General features: G+C 44.6%; 1 protein-coding gene across 13 annotated transcripts in view; it reads left to right on the top strand.

The window, feature by feature from the left end:
• Positions 1-21,823, top strand: part of ATP2B2 (ATPase plasma membrane Ca2+ transporting 2) — a 403,287-nt gene that overhangs the window by 195,571 nt on the left and 185,893 nt on the right. For 2 of the 13 annotated variants that reach the window (XM_059856154.1, XM_059856153.1), the window contains one exon: positions 21,704-21,813. The exons of 10 other annotated variants lie outside the window; for them this stretch is intronic. The gene's annotated coding sequence lies outside the window, so the exon portion shown is untranslated. Of the gene's footprint in view, positions 1-10,640; positions 10,662-21,703; positions 21,814-21,823 lie in introns of those variants that run through there. One more of the 13 variants, XM_059856158.1, reaches the window with a different exon arrangement.

Here is a 21,823-nt window from a genome sequence, read left to right as displayed (position 1 = left end):
TCCTGCAGCAGTCTGTGTGAGAAAGGCAGCTGAGCCTGCAGCAGACACGAGCAGAGCTGGCCTGGCTCCCAGAGTGTTTAAAAAGAGGTCAAACCCATCCTGTTTGTCCTGCTCCAGCAACACCTGAGACCCTGAGGTCTCTGCAGTGAGACCCTCATGCCTACATGTGTGCAGAGGATGGGCAGAAGCAACCTGGAAAGAGAAATTGCAGAGGGATATTTTAAACCAGATCAAATAAATGCAGAATGATTTCAGTTAATGCCAAGAACAAATTTGGATGAAAATAACTGTTCTCAAAAAACTCGGAGCTCAGAGTGAACCAGGCATTTTTATTCTGAAACAAATTCAGATCATTGCTGTTATTCAGGAATAGTAGTTCTGGAAAAGTAAACTTGGATCATCCCAGTGTGTGAGAAGAGGAGCTCTGAAGGTGTGTGCTCTCAAGGTAAGCACCAGCAGTGACTTCTCTGGAAGTGCAGCAGAATTCCAAGAGGGTAACACTTGCTGGGGTGTCTGTTTATCAAATAAATATTGTCACCTTCTTTCTCATCGGTTTTCAGGGAATAAATCGATTTTGTAATCTGAATTGTGATCTTTTTTCTGAAAGCTAAGTGGCCATGTGGTTACAGTGCTGTAACATGCTCATAGTACAGCCGAGGCATGCAACAAACACCACAGGAATATTTTTCCTACTGTGAGTAACTCTGGGGTAGCTGGCTGTCAACATTTCAACATTTTAAATGGGCCACTGGAATTCCTTTCACATCTCTTTTGTTGTTTAAGGAGAATCTTGTGCCAGTTCTGAAAAAAGCCCCAAACCAAGCAGGCCCATATTCCCCCACAGCCTTGGAATCCAAGGGGAAAAGTGAATCTACTCTTTTCCCAAAGAAGATGACTTGGGGATCTGAATTTCTAATGTTTGCTTAGACCCACATAAAAAAAAGGGCCACTTTTAAAACTGGAACAAAAGAACTTGAAGTCAGTCTCTGGAACAGCTCTCTGCAACTGATATTGCCCAAAATTCCAGCGAGCATCTTCACTGGTTTTAAGTTTTCAGTGGAAACAATTTGTGAGGTCCAGGATGTTATTTAATTCACCCCCAGCAAAATGTAGCTTTTCTGCCTGCAAAGGCAGAATTTTCACAGTTCCTGGCAAGATCTAACCAAAAACCAAATTGGGAGTAAAGAGTTACTTGAACCCAAAATTTCCATGCATCCCATGGGTGTGATCGAAGGGGTACAAATGGTGACTTTGCTATTTCACCTTTCTTTGGATAATTCCTCACATTAAAATTTTTCTAAGGAAAAAAAAATTATTTTTTGGAAAGAAAAATAAAAAATTAGAAAAAAAGAAAAATTATTTTCCTGAAACATGAAGCTGTGATAAAACGTGGCCCTCCAAGAGCACCCAAAGTTTTTTCAGCCAGAACTTTGGGATGGTCAAATCCATGATTTTTCATGCTCCAGTGGGAAGTGACAGTTTCACCTTGGCTGTCTCTTTTCTTCCTGGCAGTATAGAATAAGAAGGGTCCAATATGACAATTTTCTGGGTGTTTTTTTAAGCAGTGCAGGCACAAGTTTGGTGTTGGAAAAATCTCCTGTGATGTTGGCATGTGTCAGTGAGGAGGGAACTGAATTTCAGCTCTTCCAAAACCGGAGGTGTGAACGTTCCCACTCTGCTGAGGGTGCCACAGAGAACACTTGGGGCTTGTGTTTCTTGTAAATCAGGAGCAAATTGCTGGTCCAGAGCCCAAGAAGGAAACTGAGAATCCCATGGCCAGACCCAGAAATTTGTCCCGTGACCAACAAAAGAAATCTCAATCGCGTCTTGGGATATTTTTCTGCATTGTTTCAGTGAAGATTATTTCCAACTCAGGAGTTTGAAAAGTTAACTTTTTCTGTCCTGGGGTAACCATAGGGGATCTCAGCACATTTTAAATCTGTTTCTCTGTTCGAAAGTTTTCTTTCAATGGAGCAAAATCCATCCTGATCCTTGGAACTGTGCAGAGGGTTCTTTGGGGCCATCCTAAGAGAATTTTGAGCTTCCTCTGTGGGAGTGACACAGACCTGGATGAATTGGCCTGAACTTCTCAGGCTGAGCTTGTGATTCTAACAGAAAAATGTATTTAGAAATAGATTTTCTTGTTCTGCACCATTCTCCTAATTTATGTCTTTTTTTTTTTTTTTGTGCATAAGGTTAAATAGAAAAAACCATTTATACAGTTCACTGGCACTTGCAGGAGTTTTCCTTATCAAAGTCACCCATAATACTTTATTTATAAAGTTGTAGATATTTACAGATATTTAAGATATTTACAGGTTTATGTTTAAGCATTCTTGGTAGTATTGAAGCTTCTACTTTTCAGCATGACTTTCCCTTGTCCAAGCTAAATGTAGCACTTCAATTTTGTGACGTCTTAAGCTGTTCTAAAAATCCTTTTCACAAAAGTATAAAATGCTGCATGAAAAGTGAGGGCAATTTTTGATGATTGCTAGCTTGTATTTTTGTAATGTTTTAATGCTTTGTAAGTATCAACATTTTTCTCGTTCTACTGGAAACAGATTATTTTGAGATTTTCAAGATTATTTTAAAATCACAGTGGTCAGCATTTTAGTTCCTAATTCTAGATTTTTTTTTTTTTTTTTTTTTTCCTCAGATGCTCAGGGAACCAATACAAACACGGATTAAATTTAATCTGGGAGGGATAAAGAGAAGCAAAATAAACTGCATTATTATTATTAACATATTGAATTTTTAATATGGAATGATTGGTTTCATATTAATCTCAAATCTCAACAACAAAAGGTTGTCTTGAGAATTTCTGAATTCCACCTGGTGAAGTGAAAATGAACTCATTTGTTCAGAATGCAGCTACTGAAAGCTCATTACATGCCCTGCTTGTTTCTGAGCCCCAGCTGGGTGGGAATTGCTGCCAGCAGGGACTGGGGGGGTTTTACAGTGGTTTTTCATCTTCAGACAGAGCCAGCCTGAAATGGGCAGTGGCTTTTCTTTGCACTCTTCCATCCTTAGGGGAGGTGATACTTTAATTCTGTGTTCATATATATTTATATTTACACTTTCTGCTCTTCTGGACCAACAAAATCCCAATTTTCCAGCTGCTGAGTGGCTCCCATCTTCCAGCAGAATGGTTGGATGCAGGATAAGACCGTGGCAGGGAATGAGGAATCCATCTCTCCTCCCCCTGATTTGCATTAATGTGTCACTGGGGCAGGATTTCATCCCCCAATCCATTCCCTGGCTCTCAGCTCACTGCTTGTTTACAAGGAAGGGCTGGCAAAGCGGCTCTGGAGAAATATTCTGGGATTGCAGCACTTGTGGCAGAGGGGTGAAGCAGTGCCTGGATGCCTGTTTGTCTGTGTGAAACATTCCTCAGTTTAGGAAGCCTGTTTCACTGTGTGCTTTTATAACCCAAGAGCTTTGGGTGAGGAAAAATGGTCTGTTCCTTTGTGCTCCTGCATCATCTCCTGAAAAATCTTTGTGTGTGTGTTTTTGTGGTCTGAAAGGAGCATTCTGCAGGTTCCATTCTGTTTTAGAAAGGGCTTTGCCCTGATGGGGGTCATGCTTTTATTCCATCTCCAGGAATTCAGGGAAGCAGCCTGTGAAGGCAGAGTGGCCTTTGGGATCTCTGCAGCTCTCGGTGCTCTGAGGAACAAAAAGAGAGACATTTTTATTGTGATGACTCTTATTTATTGATTTTGGTGACTTTCAGAGAAGCACAATGATTTATTAGGCAGCAGTCACCCTCAATCTGTGCAATAGAAAGGTCCCTCATAGGGACACTCAGGTGTTGGTTTTACCTGGTCTGGTGACTGCAGAGACTGGGGGGAGCTGGGGCTGTGCTGCCCTCGCTAAAGGCAATTCAAGATAAATATTTTAAACCATTGTACCACTCTGGGAAACACACCTTCCTGGAAATGACCTGTGCTGAGGGCTGTGTGATCACCAGGGCCAGAACCAGCTGAGAACTCTCTTCTGCTGAATGGTTCATTAAAAATTTGCCTTTGTTTTTTTAATTCCATGTGTGTAGGCAACGAGGCTGGAGAGGGGCTGGGAACACAAACCCTGAGAGGAAGCCCTGAGGGAGCTGGGGATGCTCAGCCTGGAGAAAAGGAGACTCAGGGGTGCCCTCATCACTCTCACAGCTCCTGAAAGGTGCCTGTGCTCACCTGGGGCTGGGCTCTTTCTACAGGCAGAACTGACACAACCAGAGCTCACAGCCTCCAGCTGCGCCAAGGGAAATTCAGGTTGGATAAAAGGGAAAAGTTTTTCATGGAAAGGTGACAAAGTTCTGGAACAGCTGCCCAGGGAGGTGGTGCAGTCCCCATCCCTGGGTGTGTTAACAAAGCCTGGATGTGGCACTGAGGGCCAGGGTTCAGCTGAGGTGTTGGGGCTGGGTTGGACTTGATGGTCTTCAAGGTCTCTTCCAACCAGGTCATTCTGGGAATTCTGTGTGTTTTTTTAATTTTTATTAAAAAGAGCAGGATTTCTGTCTTACAACAGAACTGGCCTTCATCCCCAAAGCAAAGCAGATGTCAAAGGATGCAAGATCTTTTCCACATTGATTTAGCTGGATAATTGGACAAGTCAGTGGCTGCTGTCGAGGTTTCTTGGGAGATATTTTTTTTTGCCAGTCCATGCTCCAGGGCTGATGGGCTTTGGGAGCTGGGTGGCTGCTGTGCCTGTGAGAGCTCCAAGAGGAGCCTGAGAGCTTCCAGGAGCTGCAGCTGCTCTGGAAATGGAGCCTCACTCCTTCCCCTGCTGCTCTGGAAGGGCAGGATGGCTGCTGCCAGGTGTCTGCTGTGGCTCTGATCCTTCTGATTATTCCGGTTATTCCGCGCTCAGCCCTCTCCAGCCCTGCTCGTGTTTGGATTTTGGCAATGGGGCCTCACTCTGCATTTCCTGCTGTACAAATCCTTATGGATATATGGAATATATCTGTATCCTTGTGGATATATGGAATATCCTGACCCACAGGGATGACTGAGTCCAGGACATCCCAGTAATCCCCCCCTGTGCCTCAGAGCCTTGTCCAAGGTGTCCATGTGGTGCTGGATCTGCAGCTGGGATCAGAGCATGGCAACTCTGAGGTGAAAGTGATGGGAAATGACCACTTCATTCTATCTGGGCAAGGTTTGTTATCTGGGATTAGGCAGTGAAATGGGATGAGGATATTTTTAAAGCGATGTTTATGTTTGGGTCGAACATTTGGGACATGCTTATTATAGTTTGTATATTTTCATTGTCATAATTATAGAAAAAGCGTGGTGGGGGATGGATTGGGACTGTGAGAACAGTCCCAAAAGTGCACAAATGCAATCTTTAAATCCTGTTCTCTTGCTGTAGGAGATGAAACACAGCATGGGATTAAATGATGGTTTTACTGAGGTTGAAGGGGGTTTTGCAGCTTGGGCTTCTGCTGTTCTACCTGCTTTAAAAAGCAGATTAATTACTTTAAGGCTGGTTCTTCTGAAAAAACCCATCCATTTTCCCAGAGCCTTAGAAAGTAGCAAACCTCTACTTTTAAAACTTTCTTCTCAATCAAGAATTCTGTTCTTACAATGCAGAAAGGTTTGGTCATGACAGATGCATTTGGGTGAATTTGGATTAATAACATTGCTGGAGGGAGTGTTTGATGGGACACAAACCAAACAGTGGTGTGGACATTGGACAAGAGTAGAGATAAAAGGAATGGATGAAAAGATTGGTAAATTGTGTAAAAGAAAAGAGTGTTGGGTCAAGTTTTGGGTTGTGGTTGACAAATCTTGTTTTGTTTGGCTTATTCACCTCAGTTTATGGCAAAACCCCCTTTGTTCCTGTAACAAGGAAGGGTTTGGGCTGGAGGGGACCTTAAAGCTTAAATCCTGCTGTGGGGATTTAGAGTCCCCACTCATGATGTGAAATATACCCAACCTGCATAAAAAAGGGGAGTTCTAACACCTGTGTTTGCAGATGAGTTGTAGTGCAGTGATGCTCAGCACTTTGGGACAGGTCTGTGCAATTATCTCTGAAATCTGGAGACACCAGGGCTGCCTTGCTTGCCTCGCTTCCCTTTGGGGGCAGTAACGTGACACCTTCATGAAATATTAGTGCTCAGCCTCTCTCTGTGTGTCTGAGAAATGTGCTGTGTGGGACAGCAGGGCCCTGCTGCCACAGCACAAAAACCTCTGTGCTCGGGGCTGGGTTTACCTGGCTGAGTTTGCTGCACACACCTGGGTGCTGGGGCTCGTTGGTCAGGGCTGTCATTGTGGTGCTTTATGAAAAATCCTTTCACCAGGAGTTTTCTCCTGAGAAGCCTCAGAAAAGAAATGTAAGCAATGATGGTCTGGTTGCTTTGGAATGTGGTCTGAAAATCGTTTACCAACAGGGGCACCTTGGATTGGCTCCGTGTGAATTGTTTTAACATAATGACCAATCTCAGCCAGCTGTGTCGGGCTCTCTGAGCCTGTCACAAGATTTTATTATCATTTTATTATCTCTTCTGGCCTTCTGATGTAGTCTTTTCTCTCTTTCTTTAGTATTGTTTAGTATAGCATATATAATATGATATGCTATGGTTTGGTATGATGTAATTAATGGAATGTAATGTGAAATGATATGTAATGTAATGTGATATATAATATAATATAATATAATATAATATAATATAATATAATATAATATAATATAATATAATATAATATAATATAATATAATATAATATAATATAATATAATGTAATGTAATGTAATGTAATATAATAATATAATATAATATAATGTAATATAATTATTATATAATATGATATAGTAAATGTGATATACTATACTATAATATACTATACTATTATATGATATAATAATGTAATATAATAATGTAATATAATTATTATTAAATATGATATAGTAAATGTGATATACTATACTATACTATAATATACTATACTATAATACAATATACTATACAATAATATAATATACTATAATATGATGTAATATAATATAATATAATATAAAAATCAGCCTTCTGAAGAACATAGATTCTCATCTCTCCCCTCGTCCTGGGGACCTCCAAACACCTCCCAGGGGAGCTGGTGGAATGCTGGGCTCCAGCAGGCTCTGGGTTCTTGGGGGATCAGGGGTCAGAGCTATGGGGTCCCCACCTCAGAGCTTTGGTCAGAACTCAGAGTTCTTCCTCCTTTTGTCAGAATTCACAGATTTTACACCTGTGGGGTCAAAGGTCTCCGACACCTTTTGTCAGAACTCATCTCTCTGACACCTTTTCCAGCTCTGCTTACACAGAATTGCTCCCAAGATGCAAAGATCTGATGTAAAGGTCACCCCTGAAACTGTAATGGATAGGATTGTATTGACTGGATCAGGCCCACCTTTTTTTATTTAATTCCAGGCTTTTGGTAGACAGTTTTTGTTTAAAAATAATAGTTTCTTTTAAATGAGCTGTTGTTTTCTTGAATTTGAAATGACATTGCTAAATTTATGGAAAAGCAGGTAAAGTTTAAAATTAATTAACGAAATGAATCTAGTTTTTCTATTACCCTTTCCCATTTCTATTACCATTTCCCATGGTATTTTGTTACTTAATTTGTTCTTCATCCCCACACATAAATTCCATCATCTCCAGTCCTCCTTTCTCATTCCTTGAAATTCCACTCCTTTAGCCTTGTGCCTATGCTTTGATAAAATGATTTGATAGAGATTTCTTGTCTCTCATCTACATATAACTCTTCAAAAAATTAAAATCTGGTTTTACTGTTAAAGATTTCCTAAAAGCTACCTGGTTAAGAAGCAGTATTTAATCTGTTTACAGATTCATCTAGGCCAGAAACTTGCAATTATGTACAGGAAAATGTGTATATATCTGCCTAAAAAAGATAATTATATACAATATAAACTGAAGATAACACTCAATTACCCTGACTTCATGCAAATTTTAGAGCAGTGGCAAAAGTGACTTTCCCAAAATAATGTCCTGAACTGGACTTGAATGTCCTTTCCCTGTGCCTTGAACCAAACTTCTCCCCTTTGCTTTCTGTCATTTTTTAAACACTCCCCACCCCAATCACCTCTGTTTAATTTTTTTTCCCCCTCTGTAAATTTAGATTTAAAAACCCTCAGAGCTATTCAGAATGGAAAGTATCCCAAAGGTAAGGGAAATAAATTCCTTTAATTCTTAAATTTAGCCTGCTGTACTCAGATTGGGAGTGGCTGCTGGTGAACATTTCCCTTGTGGAAAATGGGGGGGAGAAAAAAAAAAGTGTTTATTTGTATACAGAAAGATACAGAACCTGCTTTGAAGTGATTTTTCCTTTCTGCCCACCTGGCAGATTTTTACTTTCTGCCCCTGCTGTGCCCTTCCCTGCCAGCTGCAGGCAGTGGTGATCCCCGGGCAGGGCCAGGGTGGAATTTCTGCCGTGCCAGGTGTGCCCTGTGCTCCTGCAGGTCACGGTGCCACCGGGGCTCTGCAGAGCTGGGCCAGCCCCTCCTGGGGCACTCCTCGCCCTCTGCACAAAGGGGGCAAAGCCCTCGTCCGTCACAGCTGCTCCTGGCTGGCATGGCAGAGCCCGGGCTGGGCTGCAGGGAGCCCTGCCGTGGAATTGTGGGTTTATTTCAGGAGAAATGGGTGTAAAACACCCGCAGGGCACCGGGGGAAGGCGAGCTGAAGGTGTTTGATTGTGCCACAGCAAAGGCAGAGCAGCTCCAGCCTTTGGGGTTAGCAGCAGGCTGAAAGCCACAGCTCGGCACAGCTTCAGGGCTTTCTTCCTCAGGCGCTTGTTTGGACCTGGAATATGAATAAAAACTATTTCAAAATACATCACAAATAGATATTTATCCTCTTTATCGCTTCCACTCAAGAAATGAGTCCTCTCACCAGCAGCAATTGCTTCTCAGTGCTCAAAAATATTCTGTGAGGTTGCACACGCTGCTTTCCTGTTCAGGTGTAATTTGGTTTTATCTGGAGACATTTGTGTGCCACAAATGTACTTTTCTAACAGCTTAGTGCCAGGTTTTGTTCCTGCATTTTTAAAAATTTCTAAATGACCTAGGTTTTAACCACTTATTTTAATAGCTGGGGGAAACTGTCTTGAGTATTTTTGGAGTCTGTTTATACAGTCCCAAAATTTAAAGACCTGGGGCTGTTGGTTTTTCACCTGGAGGGTCTGTATATGTGAAATACTCTTAAAATTCTGTCCAAACATGCATTAACTCACAGGATTTGATTTTCTCAGGTAAGACTGACAGTGTTTATTTTTAAATACCACAGTATAATTCTTCCAGACTCTATTAAAAGTCCTTATAATTTTATAGGAGAAAATGCCACTCTTTACAGATACAAAGGTCTGTAATTTAGAGGAATCAGAACTTATTTTTTTCCTGAGAGAATGAGACAATAGTTAAAAAAGCTGCACTAAGCTTTCTTACTTTTGGATATGTTATCATTATTTTCTTTTTCTAATGACAATTCTGTCTTTTATTGATGGGAGAAAATGTTTACCTGTAAGAAAGTGCCTAATAATAATAATAATAATAATAATAATAATAAAGGCACTTGATGTGTGTATATATGTCTTCCATAGAGATATTGGTGTGTTTTTTAATGTGGATTGTCCCACTCATCCCACTTATTTTAGTGTGGACATTTTAAAAAATTGGAGGTAGCAGGAACTTCCTTTTCCTTTCTTCTACTTCTTTATTTCCTCTGAAACTGAGAATAGTACTTCAATATATTCGTGATGATTACAGAAAAAAAAACTTGGCCAGGCTTACCCCTGGTGTCCCAACCTGGGCAGAGAAGGTGAAAATTGCAGCGCTGGCTTTGCTGCTCCCCTCTTTCGGGATGTTTTAGTGGCTGAGGGCTCAGGGATGGAGGCTGGGATTCAGCTCCATCCTCTGCTTAAATCCAGCACCTCTCATTTCCCCAAATATTCCCGTGACACAGAACGAGCCAGGCACGCTGGGTGGCTGTGGAGGCTTTCCCTGCTGCTGGGTTTGTCTTTCAGCCCTTCAATAAATAACTAAAAAGGTAAAAGGTGGTGGCTGCACCTGACGGCTCGCTGCCTTTTCAGCAGCGTTTGCTAAGAGCGATATTGCACAGTCCCTTTTGAAGCTGGGAGCGCTCCAGAGGCTCTTGTTGAGCGCGTTCCCGATGGTTTGGGGCGTGAGGAGCTGCCCCAGCAGCCCGGGGTGCGCACCCAGCCCAGGCTGGCTGTCCTGGGGTGGGCACGGTGCGGTCGGGATCGGGGACACAGCATCCGACAGCGCACAGGAATCCACCTTCCTGCAAGCTGCTGAATCCCGCCAGGGGCGGCTGGCGTTCCTGGCAAGCCTTGGGAATGTCATTTTGCTGTTCAGGATGCGGCAGGGAAGGAAAGCATCGCCCCGCCGGCGGCGCCTCCTCCCCGGAGCGCTCCCCGCTCCTGCCTCCCTTCCCCAGGCAGCCCCTGCCGCCGGCTGGGAAGGAGAACAGCGATCCAGGCATTCCAGGGGGTGGAGAGAAGCAGGAAAGGTGTGTCCCTGCTGCCACACCCCGGGCTGTGCTGGGGGAACGCCTCACTCATCCCATGGCCAGCGCTGCTCCCAGAGCGGGGCTCACCTGCGCGGCTCATCCCTGCTCGGCCAGCCCGCGCCGGGGCTGCAGCGCTCCAGGTACGGCACAGGGATGCTCTGCACGGCAGCTTTGCTGCCCAGCAGGGCTGTTCTGGGCTGCCTGGAGGGTTTTAGGTTCTGGTTTTGGGTTCCAGGTACAGCACAGGGATGCTCTGCATGGCAGCTCCGGGCTCTGCTGCCCAGCAGGGCTATTCTGGGCTGGCTGGAGGGGTTTGGGTTCTGGTTTTGGGTTCCAGGTACAGCACAGGGATGCTCTGCCTGGCAGCTCCAGGCTCTAATGCCCAGCAGGGCTATTCTGGGCTGCCTGGAGGGTTTGGGGTTCTGGTTTTGGGTTCCAGTTATGGCACAGGTATGCTCTGCATGGCAGCTCTGGGCTCTGCTGCCCAGCAGGGATATTCTGGGCTGGCTGGAGGGTTTGGGTTCTGGTTTTGGGTTCCAGATACAGCACAAGGATGCTCTGCAAGGCAGCTTTGCTGCCCAGCAGGGCTGTTCTGGGCTGCCTGGAGGGTTTGGGTTCTGGTTTTGGGTTCTGGTTTTGGGTTCCAGGTACAGCACAAGGATGCTCTGCCTGGCAGCTCCGGGCTCTGCTGCCCAGCAGGGCTATTCTGGGCTGCCTGGAGGGTTTTGGGTTCTGGTTTTGGGTTCCAGGCATGCACAAGCTGTGTGTGCCCTGGGTGGGAAGGCGTGAGGCACAAAATGTGGGTTGGTGACAGAGGGAGAATGTCCATTATTAGTTTGCACAGCCAGAAGGCAAATGGTAATTGCTTCGAAAATGTCCCCTGCATTTGACTTTTGGGAAGGATGGGAGTAGAAATGATTCATTAGAATGTAGCCATGTGAAAGAAAAACGTAACTATGCTGGATTTATTACCTAGAGATGATGCTGTACCTGAAATATTCATCAGCTGTTTGTTTTCTCTTTAACAATTGTCACTGTAGCCCAGTAGAAATGCAGTGTTATGGGATGACTTTCACAGATAGCCCTAGATGGCTGATATTGCAAGGAAATGTTTGGCAAGAAAATAAGCAGCATGCTAATGAACTTTAAATAATAATAGTACTTCTATTTAATGTAGATTTCATGTGTTGAAAATGTACATCCTGTCTTTTTGAACCTGATCTTTTAGAAATCCATTCAGCACCAGCTTTTGCCTTGTCAGAATTTCACATGCAGTCCTGTTTCATTCTTTTCTTGCTTTTAGACTTTGTAACAGCTGTGAATTTTATTTAACTTGAGCTCAGGCACCAATAAGAACAATATTCAGGTATTTATTTTGGAGGTTAGAACATTTCTGAACTAGCTAAAGCTGTTAAATGAGTAGAATTAGATGAAATATTTTAGTCCAACATAGAATGCATCACTATTCCTGCTTGTTATTGGAAGCAGGGATAGAGGAAAATAGATGACACTATTAATTTTGATAAAATGCAGCAACATTTTTCAAGCTGTCATGCTTAATGTAGTCTAATTTTGCTTATCCTTGATTTTTGCATGGATTCACAGTGAATTTTTAGCTGAAATTCAAATGGTACTGAATGTCTGGATAAAGTGATATATTTGGAGTTGCAAATGCTTCTATGAATTTTATCACTTCTCTGGGAGGAATTAGCTGAAAAGGGATTCTTAAAAAGACTTGTTTTTTTTAAGGGCTCAAGTTGGATGTGAAATATTGGCAGCCAATCTGCCATTCATCAGTTTACCTGAGCTTTTTCCATCCCCTCCAGAGAGACAATTCATACTTTAAAAAACCCTTCTGTGTGGGCAATTCTGTGAAACTGAATTCTGCCTGAAAATACCCCGAGTTGGTAAAGCATGGTTATGTAACCAGTATTGCATAATAATGCATTTAATGATATTCTAATAGGAGTTTACTTTTGTCACTGTTTCTTTGGGAGAAAAGGTTGCAGGGCTGTGACTAATTACCCTCCTTCTTTAAGGTCATCAGCTGTCCTCGTTTTCAAGGACATCCCTCGCTAACAGGGACAACCCTGGGATCTTGGAGGCTTTATTGAAAATGGGGCAATGTTCTAATTTCAGAGCAATCCCATGTCAGGCAGACATCTGAGCAGCTCCAGAGCTCACGTGGCTCCGAGGGCAGCGCATCCGGCCCGAGCAGCACCAGCACCAGCTCCTTCCCTGGCACACAGAGCTGTGCCAAACTGAGGGGCAGCAGCAGCAGCTGGCCCACTGCTGCAGGCACACACTAACCTTAGGTGTGGGAAAAAAAATTAAAAAATTGGGTTTTCTGTTCAGACACGTGTTCACTTTTTCCCTTCTGTAATCCCACAGCCATGGGATGGGTCAGCAAAATCAGGTTCGTTGTCCCGTTCCACTTGAATGGAAAGCCCAGGCAGCAAATGCTGGAGCTTTGGGAGGGATTTTCACAGAGGCTGAAGCTAAATTTAAAGGAGGAACAGCTCTCTGCACTCTCTGTTCTCAGACAGTTGTCAAAAGAGAAGAGCAGGTTTTGGAAGCGTTCAGATTTGTTTGACGACTTTGTTATCTCCGTGCTTGAACTCAGACTATTTTATGTGTGCTTTAAAAGGAGGAAGTCCTGGCATTATGTAAGGGGTTAGCCAAGTACAGCACAGAGAGGGATGCAGGGGGGATTGAAGTCTGGTTTTAAATGTGTGTGAGGACATCTGTGGCTGAAGGTTTCTGCTGTGGAGGAGATCACTGGGAGCTCAGTTCTGCCCTCTGGAGCAGGAATGTCTGTGAGGCCCTTCCTGTGCTTCACTGAGCTTCCCTGTGCTTGAGGCATCCCTGTGGAATGGTGTCTTTTATTGGAATGAAAGCTTTTGAGTATTTTTAGCACTGAGGCCTTAATAAACTTGAGGGTTTTAATGGGAAATTGTTAAAATATAAACTCCTTCGGTTTCCTCCAAATTTTAGGGAGTGATGACTCCATAGCCTTTGTGGCACCTGGGACTCATGCATGTTGGGTTCCAGGGCAGGTGTCCCAGAGATGGAAAAGGCCCAGTGGGGTATTTAAATCCCCAGTCCTCCCATGTGGCTGTAACCCAATGTGTGAGCTCAGTAGGAAAGTGCATGCATTTTTCATGTATGATGCTGTGTCAGGACACACACGGGAGACTTTCCTTTCTGGGGTTTGGGGCTTTAAATGTGCCACAAACACACACACACTGCTTGTCTTTGTGTTATAGTGACAAGAGGTTCTGTAAATAAGCAATTGGAGTTACTGCAGCTGCCTTTTGTAACAATATCCATACTTGGTGTCAATTTATCAAGAGCTGAATGAGTTTAAAAGAATGTAGTTTTTTATTTACAGCACTTACCTGGGTAAGTGACAGGTCCAGTGTCCCATTACTTCCCCTTCTGTCATTTTGCAGGATAGAATTTCATGCATCTGCCAGCTCAGATTCTCCTTTGCTGGAAAGATTTCATGTACTCCCACTTCTCATAATTAGAATAACGGTGCCAAATTTTCTCAAGGTTAAGGAAACTGCTGGAACCATAAAATAGAACGTGAAGGAGCTGCAATGGCTTGGTTTTTAAAGTGAGGATGTGAAGCTCCTAAAGAATGAGCACAGTTTTTGTGGGGATCAGGGGCAGTGTCACTCAGCAGTTGCTGATCACTGAGAGCCCAGGTTTGAGCTGAGGTGAAGGAATGACTTTGCTCAGGTGTTGGACCTGATGCTGGGGAATCTGCAACAATTTGTAAGCTATTTAACGCTGTAAAAATCAGCTGAAAAGTGTTTGCATTTTCTTCAGTAATTAAATAGGGGTCACTTCAGTGATAATGCATCCTGTGCACTGAGTCCTACAGCTCTCCTTGCTGCTAATGGGATTTGCAAGTGTTGCAAAATCCACATTCATCCAGCAGAAAATGCGCTTCAGAGTGCCTCAGAAAGCTGTTCAGCCTTTATTTCTGAAACTTGGGGTGGCTTCAAGCTGCCCAAATTGGCTTTGCCTTTAGAAAAGCACTGCTCTGAGCTTCCCTGCCCTCATTTCTTGTGAGCACCCCGGCTGTGTTTGGCCAGCAAGGTGTGAGTGCTGGCCAGCACAGCCAGAGTGCTCTGCTCCTGGGGAGCTTGGCAATATGATAATAATAATACATATAATATAATAAATATAATGTAATATAATGCAATGTAATGTAGTATATAATATAATATAATATAATATAATATAATATAATATAATATAATATAATATAATATAATATATAATAATATATAATATAATATAATACAATAATATATAATATAATATAATATAATATAATTAATATAATATAATATAAAATATAATATAATATATTATAATATAATGGGAGCAGAAATGAGGATGTTTGTTTCTAACCCATGTGGACCTGAGAAATCTGTGCTGCAGAGCGGTGCTGGCAGCTTTCCTTCCACCTGAATCCCAGGGTGAAGGCCTGTATCCATCCCACTCCTTGCCTGCCTTCTCCCTCGGGTTGCAGATATCTGGCAAAGGCATTTCTTGCTCTTTAGGCACTTTCCTGACTTCTTTTTCCAATTTTCCTGCTTGCCTGCCTCTCCTGACACAGCAGGGCCTCCACTGGGGCCATGGACAGAGCTCACCCTCTCCACAGAGCTCATCTCCCAGGCTGCTGGGGCTGCTCCATCCCTGCTGCCCTGAGCACCAGGTGATGCTGGAAGATGTTTCAGAGCTGAATTCAGATCCTCTCCCACACCAAGAGGTGCCTCACTTGTTACCTGTGCTGCCACCTGCCTCCCTGCTGCTCTTTCTGGATGTGTGCTGATTTGATTTTGGTTAAAGATCACTTCATGCACAGGTTCTCTCTTCATTGGCACTGAAATGCTGATGGTTTTAGTCCTTTGTTTCCCCACCACTGTAGAGGATCCCTGCCCACCTCTCAGTGCACCTTCCCCCCAGCAGAGCCCCTCTGGGTACATTTTGGCTTTAGGAAGTTGCTTGAGTTGTTAATCTCTGAATTCTGCTCTGATTTGCTTTTGTTTCTCAGTATGTGCCTTTCCCAAAGCCTCATTCTTCAAACTGTGTTTATGAAACAAAGGCAGGGGTGATTGATAATCTGCCACTGCCTTGCTCTGGTCCTAGATGGGATTGATAATCTGCCACTGCCTTGCTCTGATCCTAAATGCTCCTGTGCACTTTGAGGTACTGCATTATCTTGTACAATGTAAAACTTCCAATACAGCAGAATTTAATGTTGCTCCAAGTATTTTTGGGAATCAGAATTAATTCTTTTTAGCAAGGCTCTCTTGATAGCACACACACAAATGAATCAAACTCCTTTGCTGATTTTTCAAGTCCCTTAATTCCAATACTTTGTGGATTGAAGGAAAACAAGTTTTAAAACACTCTCTTTTGTGTGGCTAATCCTATATATAAGAAATGTATTTAATCTGTATTTGCAACTTTTGACCTTGAGGTTCAAATGTGTTCAGAAAATTCACTCTGGGATTAATGTTTTGATTAAATGGATGGCCTTCATTGTATGGAAACTTTTCCCCCCTCCTCCAGTGCAGGTTATGAAGACTTATTCTTGATCCTGAAAATAAAATTATTTTCCCTGGGACTTTGGCAAAGTCCATCCCAACTCTTCCTTTGCTCTCAGCAGCTCTGGGTGAGTGGTGGTGTTGTGAGCTCAGGGAAGGCACTCTGCAATAGCAGATGAACTGCTTTATGGTGCACATTAACTGCTTTATCAGAGCTACCTGAGCCAAGGTGTGGGCATTGAGCTCTCCAATAACTGTCCTCTCCACCCCTCCTACCTTCCTTGCTCTGTGATATTGCTTCTGGAGAGTTGTGACCTGTCTGCCCAGTGCAGGAGAGGTACTGGTGGCTGGGGGCAGTCCCCAGAAAAGCCACCAAGGTGGGAGCAGGTGGCACACAGGGAGAGCCTTGGGAGTGTCAGCATTCCTGGCTCAGGAGAAGAGCTGGGTGTGGTTTTATTCCTCCCTTCACTTAGCAGTGGAGGTCATAAAAGAAGGAAAATCCAGACTCGTCCCCGAGGTGCACAGCAAAAGGATTTGAGGTAAAAGCTGTAGTTCCAGTGAGGGGAATTCTGGTCAAATATAAATAGCTTTCTCACCAGGAGGGTGTTCCAACATGGGAACAGTGGCCCAGACAGGGGTGGGAATCTCCATCCTTGGGGAGGCTCAAAGCTCAGCTGGGCATGACCCTGAGCAAGCTGTTCCACATTTGAAGTTGGCACTGAGTCGGGCTAGGTGACCTTCCAAGCTCCTTTCCAATCTAAATCCTCCTCTGGTTTTCTAAGGAACACCGGGAAGGAGAAATCCAGCCCCCAAACCAATAAGAGCTGTTTGATTTGAGGTCAGTTTTCCAAGCAGGAATGCGGGGAAGCCTGAGCCTGTGTTTTTGTGAGTCATGGACAAGTTTTAGTCTGATGGGAGCTCTGTGGGTGCTGTCCTGTGGAGTCACTGAGTCCTCTGGCACTCCTGGAGCACTGGTTTGAAATGGCAGCTCGGACTTAGCTGTTATTATGGGCTGTTACTGGCCACTCTTTATGAGACTTTTACATCTTTCCATGATAGATTTGTCATCATCTTCTGCTTTAATTGATTCCAGCAAGTAAAATTTGTACAGGTAAGACCAAAGTGCAGAAGCAGGAGTGAAAGAAGCACAGTCTTGTCCTGTGTTGGGAATTCAGAAAACATTACTGAAATCCTTCCATTTCAGACATTTTTGTGCAGTTGTTTCAACAGTGATAAATGACCTGCCCCAAATTTCTGGATGACTTTTCCATTTACAGTGTGAAATTATATAAAGTCAGGGTAATAAGGAAAAGATGTTAACTTAATCTTGACTGCTTGAGTCCATGTAGGGAGGTTTGGCACTTGTTGCTGTGGTGTGATTACAGTGGTGGCTAATTAATGTCTCTTGTTAAAGCACCCTTCCTGCAAGTGTCACCTTCCTTTGGGTGAGTTCTTCCTGCACCATAAAATGGTAAATAATACATCTGATAATCATCTTGGTAAAGGCCTGTGTCTGAGGGGGAAATGTGAGTGAAGAGGAAAATCAGTTATGATCAAACATGCTCAATGAACACAAGGTGTCCCTTCTGAAATGGAGGGTGGGCTCAGTGAGGTTACAAGGATGAAAACTGGTTGGAAACTACTAACCCCTCTCTGGTTAAAGGGAAAATTGCTGGGGGGAAAAGTGCCACCATCATTCTGTGGCCTTAGAGATGACCCTTTATCCCTGAGAGGCCTTGGGGGACAGGATGGGCAGGAAGGGCAGAGGCAGACCAGGGAGGGCAGAAGAAGATCAGGGAGAGCAGAGGATGATCAGGGAGAGCAGAGGATGATCAGGGAGAGAGAGGCGGATCAGGGAGGGCAGAGGCAGATCAGGGAGAGCAGAAGAAGATCAGGGAGAGCAGAGGATGATCAGGGAGAGCAGAGGATGATCAGGGAGAGAGAGGAGGATCAGGGAAGGCAGAGGTGGATCAGGAAGGACAGAGAGATCAGGGAGAGCAGAAGATGATCAGGGAGAGCAGAGGCAGATCAGGGAGAGCAGAGGCAGATCAGGGAGGGCAGAAGCAGATCAGGGAGGGCAGAAGAAGATCAGGGAGAGCAGAAGATGATCAGGGAGAGCAGAAGATGATCAGGGAGAGCAGAGGCAGATCAGGGAGAGCAGAAGATGATCAGGGAGGGCAGAGGCAGATCAGGGAGGGCAGAGGCAGATCAGGGAGAGAGAGGCAGATGAGCCAGCCCAGGCTGGGGTGGCTGCAGTGTTCCTTGGTTTTGGGGCAAAAGATCTGACAGTCAGGGGGCTTCTGTCCCCATCTTGGGGTATTGGGGGAAAGAATGAAAAGAAATCATTGTGTATAAAGGCAGAGTGAGATACTCCTGCACACAGAGGGTTTCCAACAATTACAGGATATTGTTAAAGGGGATTCTAGCTGGATAAAGGCTGAAATCTTTGAATTGCATTTACAACAGTTTCTGTCTTCCCTTCCTGCTAAGTATCTGTGATAAACTTCTTCTGGGGTTGCTCTTCCTCTGATAAAATGTTTTCTAGTAAGGCACAGAACCACAGGATCATTTAGGTTGGAAAAGTCCTCTGAGATCAAGTCCCAGCTATCACTGATCACCACCCTATCAACCAAGAGGCACCAAGTGCCACATCCAGTCTTTCCTTAAACATCTCCAGGGATGGTGACTCCCCCACCTCCCTGGGCAGCCTCTTCCAATACCTAATCACCCTTTCTGTGAAGAAATTCCTGCTGAAGCCCTTCAGTGCAGCTCCTTTCCCTGCCAATGTGGGGTTTGCTGAGATACTTTTTGCAACAGTTCTTCCTCCTGTAAAAGCTGAAAACCCTAAAGCACTGCTGTTCCTGCTAGACAAGTGCTCTGATTTTGAATTTTGAGCCTTATTTGAAGGGTTTTTGTAGTGTTCCTTTTCAATATTTTATTCTGATAGTGGATTTGCTGGTACCTAAGTTGGACTAAAGTTCCTATGCCTAATGTGTTAGATTATTTGTTACAGAATCTTGTTCACAAGGGATGTTTTCTTGATAAGAAATTGCTGGTTAATGCAATGGAAACAAAGTGTCTTCATTCTGGGAGGGAATTTTTAACAAGTCAGGTCCCTGCAAGAGGGAGACATAGCTCCAAGGCTATAATCCAAAAAGTCTGAATCCAAATTTATGCAACTGAAATAGGAGTCTGGGGATAAGACACAGAAGGTTGTGAAGGCCAGTTATGCTGAGTGAATTATTTAGGAAGGGATGGGAAATGCAGAGATGCCAGAGATAAGAGGTAGAAGTGGAGTTTGCAGTGTCACCCTCAGCAAGGCATTGGGTGCATTAGAGGCAGATCAATAGTGGGGAGCAGCCCTGGCCCTGTGCAGGTCTCGTGGCTGACTGGATTTAGTCTGAGCCTTTGGCCTCAAAGTGCTCCTGCTGGGGCTGGAAGCTTTCCAGAGCCTTCTGATTATTCCTGCCCCGTGTGTGCCAAGTGTGAACCTGCAGTGGGGCTTCTGCTCTGTTTTCTCCCAGAGAAATCTCCTGCCTGGGCTCCAGAGCTGAGACACAGCCAGAGCTGAGCTGCTGTGAACTGCAGTGCTGCTCAAACCCAAAATGTGAATGTAGGGCACAGCAAAGTCATCTGGCTCTGAAGCCTGGTGTAAAAATACATCATCTTATCCTCTGCTGGAGAAGCAGAGGTCCTTCTCTCTTAAAGGAGAATTTATCAAAATGAACTATATTGGGTTAAATCCATTTTCTTTGAAGTTGATGGTAAAGCTTCGACTGATGTAAATGGGAGTAGAATTAGGCCACCACTGATCACTTAGGGGAAATCAAAATCTAGGCTAGAGAAAAGGCAAAGATCAGCTCTGCACAGATACAGAAATAGTTCCTGTGTGCTGTGCCACTGGTGGCTCCTGTGTGCTTCAGCTGGAGTTGGAGGGCTCATTTCTAGGGCAGATGTCGCTGAAATCACTGCACCAAGTCAGGGGTGGCACTGAGTCAGTGGTGGCACCAAGTCAGTGGTGGCACTGAGTCAGTGGTGGCACCAAGTCAGTGGTTCCCAGCTGTGGGATGCTGCTGTGGTGCAGCTCCAGCTGCAGCACAGCACTTCTCCCTGGGGACATTCTGCTCCCAGCCACAGCCACAGCTGTGGTGCCAGGCCTTGAGGAACCCTCTGCCACCATGAGAACCTCACTCTCTGTGTTACTTTCCTGACAAGGTGTGAGTCAGGGCATGTCCTTCCAACTTTGGGATTTGTAGTGCTGAGGTAATAAAGAGTTTAAGTGCAAAGGGTCCTAAAGGCTTCAGCAAATGGATTTAGCAGCAGCATCACCCTTTTTCCTGTGCCATCTGTGCCAGCAGTGTTGGTCCCTGCAGGAGGATGCCACCTGCAAGCTGCCTGTCTGTTTTCCCTGTGCTGGAAATAGCACAAAGAAATGTGTGGTTTTCAGTCAGTCTGATGGTGCTGAGGACTTGAGCTCCTTTTCAGCCACTGATTTGCTCCTTTTCTTGTGTTTGGACAGGGAGGGCAGAAGCAGATCTGTTGTGGAAGAGCAGAGAGGCTTCTTTCCCTGGAGTCAATGGAAACAGGCTGTTTCTGAGGCTCTCAGGATCTGTGTGCTGGGCTGTCACCCTGGTGCATGAAATGTCTAACACGGTAGCAACAGAGCTGTGCTCAGAATGTGACTCTGGGGAGAGAACTCTGTCACAAGGAATGACAAATCCACCAGTGCTCCTTATGCAATTAAAATGGCAACTTATCTCTGCGTGATCCGTGTTCCTTCCTCTCGAGCTGGTGAGCTGCTCCCAAAAGGAAAGGCTCCCATCTCTGGCTCCCCTGTGCATCCCTGGTTTGGTGTCTTTACACTGATACAGCCCTGGGGAGGTTTTAATCAGAAGGGAATAAGTGCTTTGCCATTCCAGCACGGCTCCCTGGCTGCTCTGAGCTGCAGCTCAGTTATATTAATCTGACTGTTCCCTGTTTAAGCATATCCTACATCTTCACTGACATTGGGGTAAACAGATTCAGCAAATAAACTCTGCTGCCTGTGCTCGCCAGTGGCAGATCAGGTCAGGCAGAGCAGCAGCTGAACGGGAGCAAACACACACCCAGAGCTTTGCCTGTGTCACTGCCTCCTGCCTGGGATGGAAATGCCCAGCCTGAGCACACACAGTGCCACAGGAGTGCTTCCATGATGCCTTAGCATTTTAGCCTGTGTATTTTCCATCTATTTGCACTCCTGCAGCTCTTTAGTGTGTAACTCCAAACCCCACACCCAGTGTCAGCTGCAGCTTTCCCATTTGGGGCAGACACAACAATTCCTCTCCAGGCCTGGCAATCAAGGACACCTCACTGCCCCAGGGCCCAGAGATGGGAACAAAAGGGACTTGGGGGCAGCAAACCTGGGGTCAGTGACTTCATTGCCTGGAGCTGGAATTGGCAGATGAACCCCCAGTGTGCAAATGGACCAAACTTATAAAAGTATAAAAACCCCTGACCCACCATCCATTTTGGGTGTAGCCCCTGGGGGATTTCATCTGCCCTAAATGTACCTGCAGGCCCTTCAATAAACAGAACTGTTTTTTATTCCCTTAATTCTGCCTGGCCTCTGGTTTTAGGTGGCCCCAAAAAGGCATCAGCCCCTCCAAATGAGGAGTGCATGCTCTTGGCAGTCTCGTGGTGACACCGGGCACCTGCAGCTTCCAGGAAGAGTTAAAGAGGTTCAGCTGTGAGTTTTT

The sequence above is a fragment of the Haemorhous mexicanus genome, chromosome 11, assembly GCF_027477595.1.
Source record: "Haemorhous mexicanus isolate bHaeMex1 chromosome 11, bHaeMex1.pri, whole genome shotgun sequence".
Taxonomy (NCBI): Eukaryota; Metazoa; Chordata; class Aves; order Passeriformes; family Fringillidae; genus Haemorhous; species Haemorhous mexicanus.
Note: the sequence above shows the minus strand (reverse complement) of the source record. Positions and strands in the feature narration are given on the sequence as shown.